General features: G+C 34.6%; 1 long non-coding RNA gene across 3 annotated transcripts; it reads left to right on the top strand.

Annotated features, from left to right (window-relative positions):
* The first annotated feature begins 5,045 nt into the window (after positions 1-5,045).
* Positions 5,046-10,276, top strand: LOC118564583. 3 transcript variants are annotated; one of them, XR_004931948.1, is made up of 7 exons: positions 5,046-5,271; positions 6,213-6,300; positions 6,430-6,539; positions 6,818-6,853; positions 6,929-7,006; positions 7,100-7,204; positions 9,750-10,276. It is a non-coding gene; the product is annotated as an uncharacterized LOC118564583 (long non-coding RNA). The 3 variants fall into 3 exon arrangements; XR_004931946.1 differs by lacking the exon at positions 6,213-6,300 and having other exon boundaries at positions 5,051-5,271; XR_004931947.1 differs by lacking the exon at positions 5,046-5,271 and having other exon boundaries at positions 5,315-6,300.
* Positions 10,277-10,527: the final 251 nt, after the last annotated feature.

Genomic DNA, 10,527 nt, shown 5'->3' with positions numbered 1-10,527 from the left:
TTTTCAGATCACTTTAGGAGGATATTTTTGTACAAGAGAAATCAAAAAACACACAACCAGAAGTAACATTTTTAAATGAGCATCATGGATACACCAGAGCTTGTCAAAGGACAAGTAAAATAAAAATAAAAGTCTCACAATACACAAGCGAGGTGATGATGTGTTGTATCTCTAAAGCCAGATGATTGTGCCATGAACAGGTATTTGAACCAGAGCAAAAGAAGAAAAACATTCTGATGCAATTTGATGACATTTTAATTCATATGCAGTATAAAAGGTTATTTATATACTTGTGCAAAAATGTATTTTAGTGATGAATATTTTAGAAAATGTTATTTTCATAATGCCTTTTACAAAATGATTTTTTTTGAGGAGCATTTTCTTAGCCAGTCTGTACTCTTTCAGACGAATTTGTCTTTTATCTTGTAATATGTTAGGTCATACAAATGTAGCTGTTGTGGACACCATGTAGCTGCAGCATTGTCAGGCTGAAGTACTTGCATCACAATTGGAGCACATTTATGTAAGGTTGCTTTTGAGAACATTTGGTCTTGAGAGAGAAAGAACTGAAACCTGCACAATTGTAAAATGACAGTACTTTGTCCTATTTTTTGCTATTCAATAACTAATAAAAGCTTGGTGGAACTGTTGTTTCTCTTTATTTCCTTATTCCTGGAATGAGGATGTCAAATTCCTCTTGCATCCACAAGGTGGCTCATTTCATTTCGTATCAACTTCAGTTTCTCAGCAAGAGAACAATAAAAAAAAAATTCAGGTGCTTTCTGCAATGGCACTTCTTTTTTGAGCTTCATAGCACATGTATGATTAATGTAAAGTTTATTTGAATCTTTGTTTTTATTATTTTCCCGACCTTTGTGTATCAAGCCAAAAGTTGATATGAACATCGAAATACAAAAAATGTTAATTTAAGTTGTTGTAGTACAGCTACAAGGTCCAACTTAAAGATGTTGCACAAAAGTCTTTACAACTTTAAACTCTCTTATAAAGACAGTATCTTTAAAATTTTGGATTATTCCATGACAAAGAAGTAAACTGCAATAAGCCAACAAAACTAAGTTACAAACAAATTAGATTCTAAAGGAGACGAAAATCATAGCACCTGTTTGACAGAAGGTTGTAGGCCTGCTCAAATCTGAGATTTATGCCAGTAATGTAAAATATATATAAATAAATATACATGTCCTGTTGTCTTCTTAGGCCTAATAACTACCAAGTAACCAGAATATGAGAGAACCCATAATGGCTTCATACAATGAATTTGCTCTAAAAACCAAAAGCAAGAATATACAGAATGTAAACGGTAAACTATGGAGCAAGCTACATTTATGTAAGTAACGTCCCTAGAGGAAATTAACAATAAAATGTATGTCCTGAACAAGTTTCTCCCTGACTGATAATTTAAGAGACAATATTCTGTCCAGTCTAACCTTGAAGGTTTTTCTATGTTTTTACTAAATGCCTAACATACACCCTAAAAGCCAAATGATAAAATATACAGCAATGCGTGTGGCAGCTGACAGACAGTTTGAAGGCTGGCAACAGAATATCTCAGAGTAGAGACAATTAAATAAACGATGGTGTCATCAGCAAAAAAGGTGTGTTCTAGTTGTTGATCTGTTTCGCCCAATGATAAAATATCTGGCAAATCAAACGGGTCCTGAAATAAAGCATTGGGAGAAACCTTTAGAAACTTGTTATGGGAAATAATTCTTATAACAAAACTGGACTTATATACTTTGTCTTGCAAAAACACATTGTACTCCTCCCTGAAACCAACATTACCAGTTACAGTGTCGACTGTGCTGGATGATTGACAGAGCAGGGCAGCGCAATGCTGCTTCCTGTTCAAAACCAGGCTGAATTAACATTTACAGTCATCTGCAAAGGTTTTAAATTATTTCTACTTTCTTTTTTGAAGAACCAGAACCTTTCGTAATCCTTTAAAGTGGTCTTGATGTGTTGTTCTTAAGCCTTTCTGAAGATCCTTCGAAGTGTTTAACATGTTTGCAGACAAAATGAAGTGTGCAATTAAATGAGAACATAGACGTTTCACGTCCCAGAAAGGAATCTAAAACTGAGAAAAGGTGTGTGGAAATTGTGCGTTTAAGAAATTGAATAATAAAACAGAAAATATCTAATGCAGAACCAACAAGATGCATCTTTTGGATTTGTCTGAAGGATAAATCTACCCACACAGAACAAATCCTCTGGTTGATTTTTTAATTGTATCAGCGATTTTAAACTTATAGGCTTTTGGGAATGGCTGTGTTGGTGCTGAAATACTCTTGCAGCAGTTGAACAGGGCTATCTTTGGTATTTATCAGATTCGACTGAAATATGAACATGTCATATCTTTACGACAGGATGTTGATAAACCGGTGGCTTGCTGATGTATCTCATGTTTAGCCAAAACTCTTGATTCTAGGATCATTCTTTTGCCTGAAAGATGCAAATCTGCTTTGCATTTCAGTGATCTAAACATGCAGATTTAATTAAACAACTCTCTAGCACAGTGGTGTGCAGACATTTTGCACCATAGGCCAAAATTACCACATTGAAAGTAGGCCTACTCATGGGCCATAATGTTGCTTTCTTTCAACTGAAAACATAAAATAATGAATTGTATTAATATGGGATTTTCTTTTTACCTGGTCAGTAATAAATTGACATGCAATATTTGATTAAAACAAAGCAGAAAAGAACAAATTGTAGGAAAAAAATTGTCAAAAGTTTCCTTTAATAAAAGAAAGATTTACAGTTTCCTATTTTTTTCTTTTTGGTGAAATGTTTTTATTTTTTTTATTTTGTTGGTCTATGAAATGTTTTTAGTCTATTACCGGCAAAGAAAATTAGAACCTTATTCAAAAACCCTTGATGTGTTTAGTAAAGTTTAATACTTGTGTGTTCCTAAGTCTGTTTTGCGGTAAAAAAGTTGCTGAATGTTTGAGACCTGACTTAGTTTAGTAATAAAATTAGGGTAGGCAAGCATAAGCCTTGGCTTCAGCCTGTTCCTTTTTAGTAAATGCTGTTTTGTTAAACGGTACTGTATTTTCTCTTTTTTTGTAATGTAAATTTACCAAAATAAAGCTGGTTTGGATTTGGGTGTAAAAAAAAAATAGGCTTATAAAAGAACAATTCTGTGCAATGTATCTAAAATCTTCAATATAAGAAGATCCAAATTATCCACAGGGAATCTCATCCTAAAAAAAAAAAATCGTCCATGTCATATTTTTTCCACATGACGCAGAAGACAGGATGATGAGGAATCTTCTGAATGGACGGCATAACTGGACGACTTACTGGGTGATGACGATGAAGGAGGTAGAGACGGTTAAGGCATCCTGAGATGAATTTGTTTTAAAAGAGTTATCCAGCTGGAATGAAGCAGATATAGGCTTAAGCTCTTGGTAAGGACTGAACAGAAGGAGTCGGATAGCTAGCAGGTAGGGCAGCTACACTGTAAAAAAAGTCAGTAAAATATACGGCAAAACACCGTCAAAGAGCAACAGTAAAAGACCGTGAAACCAAAAGCGGTCCTTTACTTTAATAAATACATTAAATAATGATTAATCAAGTGACTGGAGAAAACACTGAATATTACGCTAAGAAAATATAAAACTCACAGTGATTCGCTGTGAAAATTAATAAATATGCATATATTTTAAAAGAAATTGTCGTACAGACAAAAATGTCCAAAAACATTAATTTTTACGACATTATTTGGATAAAATCACAGGTTATTGAGTTTTGCACATTAGAATTTACAGGAAATACTTGTTGATTGTGAAGCAAGCACAAACTTTAATTTTAAAGAAGCAAATGGTTTAAAATATAGTCCACTCTAAAAATGCCAAAAGTGCAATTTTGTAAAAACGCTGAAATATTAGCACTAAAAGACAAAAAAAGAAATTGACCTTTGTTATAGAAAACATTTAATCTCCGCTAATGACAAGATATTAAAATAAACAAATTGCACCCTTTGTAATGCTTCTTAATTTTCTGTTTCATTTTTAAAGAAAAATGAAAAAATAGAGTATGATTGAAGAAAGTTCTTGTTACATCTCTCTTTGCAGGTGATTAAGCAGACTGAAAGCGTTCTATTATTTTCTCCCTTTTATCTCCTCTTTCTTTCACCTTTTCTTCATTTTATTTGCTCTTCTACTTACTCACTGTAGTGTCCATATAACTTGAAAAACTCCTTGCATGAATTATAATAAAACTATTTACATACATAAATCAAGTGAAAGTAAAATCTGTTGAGCTCTTTTTGGCATTAAGACAACAATTCTTATTGCCACATTGCCGGACAGGACACTGTTAAGAAGAAAAAAAAGAATATGAGTTCTTAAAACTGTAAATGTAGATAACTATATGCAAAAGCTGCATTTAGAATGTTTGGGACATTGTTTTGTCTACTTGTCTTTTATTTGTGCTATAGAAGTTTTGATATTCATTGCAAGCTAATATTACCGATGCAGAATGCACACCTACTTGAGGGCCCCCAAGACCTTTTTTTTTCATGAGAAGTTATAATTTCTACATGATCAAAGATAATGTCAAAATATGCACTCTTTTATCATAAATCTTAATTACTATACTGAGATAAAAATCATTATGTATGCATGCAAAAAAAATAAAAAAACAATTATTGCTCTTGGGGACCCTCTTGTAGCCCTTGGATCTTAAGCAGACGCTAAGTTTGCTTCTGCCTCGGGCCGGCACTGAATATGCAGATTCCAATAAAAACAGCCCCATTTCCACACAATTCTGACTTAACATTGTTTCCCCTGCTCTTTTATGTCTCATGTCGCCTTTGGTGTGTCCATTTTAAATCTAGAGTTGGTGTGATGGTTGCTGATTTACAGCTGAACAGCTGTTTTACTATTTGAAATCACATTACAAGTCTTTTACTGTGACACTGTTTGCCCTACCTTAGTGGCAAGGGGCGTTGCTCATGAGATGGTGACGTCACGTGCGCGGTACGCCATTGCAGAGCGCTCAAAGAAAAACATATTTTCCCTCCTCTTTTTCAAAGCTGTTATCCAATTAACGACCTTACTGAGCGTTTCCACCAATAGGGTGTCGCGCTGCTAAGCTGTGCGCAGCTGCTCGTTTGCCCGGAAGAAGAGACAGCCGCCATCATTTCACCACCACGCAGCTTCTGACCTCATGCCACCGCCGTTGCGCCGCAAAAATATTTTTGTTTTCTGACGTTTTCTTCCCCTGGACTGCCTAAAACAAATACGTGAGGTGAGTACATCCGTCTTTTTTGAGTGTTTTAGACGCCGTTCTAATTTAATTGTTTCCTGAAGCTTGCTAGGTCTGTTGACTATCTTATCAGCTTTATTGAAAACCCACCAGTACAGTTTTGACCGAGCATTTATTTTTTAAGAATTTATTGCTCTGAGTGTGTGTGAAGTTGGCTAAGTGGACGACATGTTGAGGTGTAATTTCTGTGGCAAGGTGGTGCAGTCATCAAGGGGCTATGTGCTTCACTGCAAGCTTCATTGTAATGAGTCATGTTGTGTTTTTAAGTGCAATAAAACTGACTACAAGCAAACGTTTTTTAGGTATGGAGCACTTAAGCCTACATTTTTATCAAAGACACGCTGGCCCTACCAATATTACGGTTTTTAGGCAAGTTACCTCTTTTAAAAGTGCAATGAATATGTGCCAACACCAGAGCCAAGATGCTAAAGAGCTAATAGCTCATCTGAAGAGCCATTTTGTAAAAGGACATGTGGTTACTTGTCCAGTCAAATGATGCACAAGTACCTTTTAAAGTGAAGTCATCTTTTACTTCCCATATGTCACAGTTAGTGATTTTATATAGAGATTCTGAGTGTCAATCATTAGTGACAGCATCAGTGTGTCATCATTTAAAAGTGACGCAAGTTTACTCAAATTTTTTGTTAAAGTCTGATTTGATACAGAAATCAGAGGAGCCCTCTACTGAGTCTCCTTCTGATGTTCTGTGTGACATTAGTGATGGTAAGTTATTTAGGTCTAATGAGTTCTTTAGTCAAAACCTGTCATGTCTCAAGCTAATACTTTACCAGGATGCCTTTGAGGTTGCTAACCCTTTGGGCTCTGCAAGAACAAAGCACAAGATTTGTGTATGTATCTTTGGCAAATTTGCCACTTCATGTCGGTTCAGATTCGGACCACATGTCCCTTGTCTTACTTTGCAGGGAGAAGGATTTCACAGATTTTGGTCATGCCAAGGTCTTTTCAGAATTACTATCAGACAATGGGATTGCTGGACCAGATGAAACAAAAGTAAAACGAACATTATTTTGTATTGCTGGAGATAATCTGGGTTCTCACTGTATTGGTGGCTTCTCTGAAAACTTAAGTTCCTCCAAGTACTTCTGCAGGTATCGCCTAATTACCAAATCTGAATTTCAGGGTACTGATCCAAATGTGTGTGGACCACGGCGTACCAGAGAAAACTACAACTCTGCTGTGAACCATCTGCTAATCAACAATACAACAGATGTTGATGGAGTAAAGTTTTGGTCAGTATTCAATTCTTTGAAATACTTCCATGTTTGTATGCCAGGCTTGCCACCATGTCTTGGTCATGATATCTTTGAGGAAGTTTTAGCTTACGATGGGGCACTTTATCTTAAATATTTCATAAATAAAAAGAAATGGTTAACTTATTCTACTCTGAATCGACACATCAAGCAGTTTAGGTACCATGGCTCTGATGCTTCTACAAAACCATGTGAGGTCGACACACCTAAGATAGTTTCTCAGTGTTTTTTTTTTTTTTGTTTTTTTCGGTTTTAAGGTGGTGACACAGCTAAGACCTGCATATCTTTTCAAGGTTAGTGAATATATTTCTGATATATTATTAATTTGTCAGCCGCCTGAATCTTATTTTGTTTTTTGTTTTGAACAGAAAGTTGGTGTTCCTGACATTTTCAAACCCCCAAGTTTAAACAACGTCAAGAAATTAATTCTCAAAGACTTCAGCATGGTAAGTACATGGTGAGATTTCAAGTGGTATAATTTTTTCCTTATCTTTTCTAACGACTTTCCAAAAAATTTATTTTGTCTTTTTGCCCTACAGCTGTGTTGTTGTGAACATCATCAGAATGAAGAGAATGAGAAGCAAACCAGTGTTAAGAAGATTACCTACTAAAGACGGAATCAACCCATGGCAGGAAACTTTTCGGTATGTTTCAGAGTTATGGCTGCTTGGCTTTTAATGTTTTACAAAGGGACCGTAGTCATTTGATTTGTGAAATGTATTCCATGCATTTTAGCCACTGTGGTTCAGTTTCACACAGCTACATTTTGGTATACCGTTTTTATTTTGGTAGATGAATTTGTGTTTACCTTTTTGAAACTAACAGTTCAATATCTTTCACAGTTGAAAAGTTAACACTTTCCTAAACCTAAGTAGTCTGGATAAACCTCAGCCTAAAGAGAAAAATTAAAAAATATCACATCGTAAAGGGCTTCGCATCTAAATTAGATACTTGCTTATTCACTTAGCCCATAGCAAACCTATTAAATGAAGTTTCCAATAGTGCATACAATTACAAACTAGGGATGTTCCGTTCCAACTTTTGTCCTTCCTATACACTACCGATGTTCCAACATTGAGTTTTGCCCAATACCAAGATTGAACTGATACATCAGCACAAATCTACTTGAATCACTAAAAAGTATGTTTTACTTCAGTCAAGTCCACAAGCAGAGATTCAATAAGAGGTAACCAATGGTTTGTTCAAAATAGTTTGGCAGAAAATGCAACCATTAATCCAGGTCTATCAGGGTATTTGTCCATATGAGTAGTTCCATACAATAAAGGAAGCAAACATGTATTTATCTAATTTGAAATTAATTGCATTGTTTTGAAAAAATAATTTCACCAAACTAAAACTGAATACATTTGCATTGAAATCTCATTTTGTTGTTGAAAATTAAGTTTGACTAATTACATTCACTTTAATCATATAGTGCCCTTTTACAACAAATATTGTCTCGGGGCACTTTACACAAAGTCAATGTAATTCAGTGATCCAGATTCCATTTTTAAAGTCCCTTCATTCCAAATAATCAAGTTATTCCAGAACAATTAAGTCTAATACAGTTTATCACTATAATTAGTTAGGTTTACAACTAAGGGATCCCAGTAGATTGCATCGAGCCACCGACTTGCAATCTATCCCACTGAGCAAGCATGTAGTGACAGTGGAGAGGAAAAACTCCCTTTCAACAGGAAGAAACCTCCAGCAGAACCAGACTCGGTGTGAGCTGCCATCTGACGCCATCGACTGGGGGGTTTGGAGGACAGAAAACACAGAAAGTGTTGGCTGAGCTACTGTTGCCACCAGCATATCTACAGAGCTCACTCAGAAGAACCTAAGCCACTCTACTTATAACTTTTACCAAAAAGGAAAGATTTAAGTCTGGTCTTAAAAGTAAACAGGGTGTCTGTTGGCATACATAGTCGGAGCCGAGGAAAAAAAAAAAAGAAAGAAACTCTTCCCCCAAAGCAACACTTAAAGCCACACCTTTTTTCTTAAAACTTATTCTTCTGCTTCTTAAGCATTATGATATATATATATATATATATATATATATATATATATATATATATATATATATATATATATATATATATATATATATATATATATATATATATATATATATATATAGTCCCTTCTACTTAAAGCGTCCTCAAACATGGTCCACTTCAAACTACACATCTACAACATCTATATAAAATTACAACTCAAAATAGCAACCCATGTTGAATTAATATCCCATATAATCATAAAAAAATCTTTGTTAAACCCAAAACAAATCCTTAACATGTCTGCCTCACGGACTAAAACTAGGAGCTGATTCCACTGGAAAGGAGCTTGGTAGCTAAAACATCTGCCTCCCATTCTACTTATAGAGACTTTAGGAACCAGCAGGACTCCTGCAGTCCGAGAACGAGTTTCATTTCAGCTCTATGACGTTCAGTTAAAAAAAATGTTATGTCGCACATCAGGGTCCATGAGAACCTCCTTGTAACATTGGGTTAAACTTCTCCAATGACACTTTGGGCTGAAGCAGTGTTATGTAACATAATTTGAAATTGTTAATTATATCCAGCATGCTCTGAAATGCTTCAATGCTTAAACTCAAAACGACATTAAATAATTTAAGCTGATGTTCCACATAAAAAGGGAATCTGTTTGATTAGCTGCTTTTTGAAGCACCCAGATACATGACACAGGAATAGAAATGAAATCGAACTGAAATTACATTAGTAAAACTATTCAAAGCAATGAAATTCAATTTCAAAACCTAAAATACAGTTTTGTTAAATAACTTTTCAAGCCATAGAATTTCATTTCAAATTATGTTAATCCAGATTCTGTTTTTTAGAAGGTCAAATTCAGTTCCTGATGTTTCTGCCCATAAAAGTATAAATTATAGATTTAATGTGATGAACTATATTTTTTAGAAACTTGTTTTGGAGTCATAAACTTGTTCATAATAAAGTTCCATTAAAATATTAGAATTTTTGCATTTTGAGTTAATTTATGGTCTATCTCACCACTTTTTGTGACTAAATTTAAGAACTGCAACCATAACTATTAAGAAATACTTTATGAAAGCTTATTTTAACATAGTGTTTAGTGTCATTGTTAATTTTTTTTGCATGCACAGCATTGATCAAAGGTTGGTATCTGTTTATTTTCTTTCTTCTGCAGGGCGGATCCTCTCGGCCCAAGGTGAAAACTCGATGGAAAGCAATTTGACTTCTCCAGCAGAACTTCTCTCTTTTGGTGCCATGTACACTTAGAACCTGATCTGTCTGAGGGCCATCTTCAACCAAGTCCAGACTCAGTGACTTATTACTCCTGTTCAGTGAGGGGCAAGTGACTAGTTTTCAAGTTTTTGTTCAACCATTACCAGTGATATGCTACATTGTCAAGGTTTATAGTGATTTGTGATCCTGCAGACAATATGATCTGTACTGTCTTCTTTCCCAGATGTTATTTATAATTGTCTCATTGATTTTCAGTGATAATCAGTACCTTGATTAAATTTGTGCATCTTTAAGTTGCCAATGTAAAATTTACACCAAAATAACGTATGTTGCACATGTACTGTATTTTTAGCGGTAAAATACCGGCAGCTGTGGTTGCCAGGAATTTACCGTGAAATTTAACTGGTCGAAATAAAAATGTTTTACAATTTTACCGTGTTTTTTATTGACACAGCCTGTAAAAAGGTTTACCACATTTCAGTTGTTTTATAAGTTTTTTACCATAATAATATATATTCCACATTGTAAAATAAACAAGAAATTACTGTAAAAAGAACTGTAATGTACCTCTTGTTTTACAGCAGATAAATGTAAAAATCTATGGAAAGGGCTATTTTTTTCACAGGACATTACAGTTCAAGGATTTATAGTATTTATTTTTTCTACAGTGATTCACAGTGAAAAAAAATGTTTTTAGCTGTAAGATTTAACGTTACCAA

The sequence above is a fragment of the Fundulus heteroclitus genome, chromosome 11, assembly GCF_011125445.2.
Source record: "Fundulus heteroclitus isolate FHET01 chromosome 11, MU-UCD_Fhet_4.1, whole genome shotgun sequence".
NCBI lineage: Eukaryota > Metazoa > Chordata > Actinopteri > Cyprinodontiformes > Fundulidae > Fundulus > Fundulus heteroclitus.
This window is presented reverse-complemented; position numbering and strand designations above follow the sequence as displayed.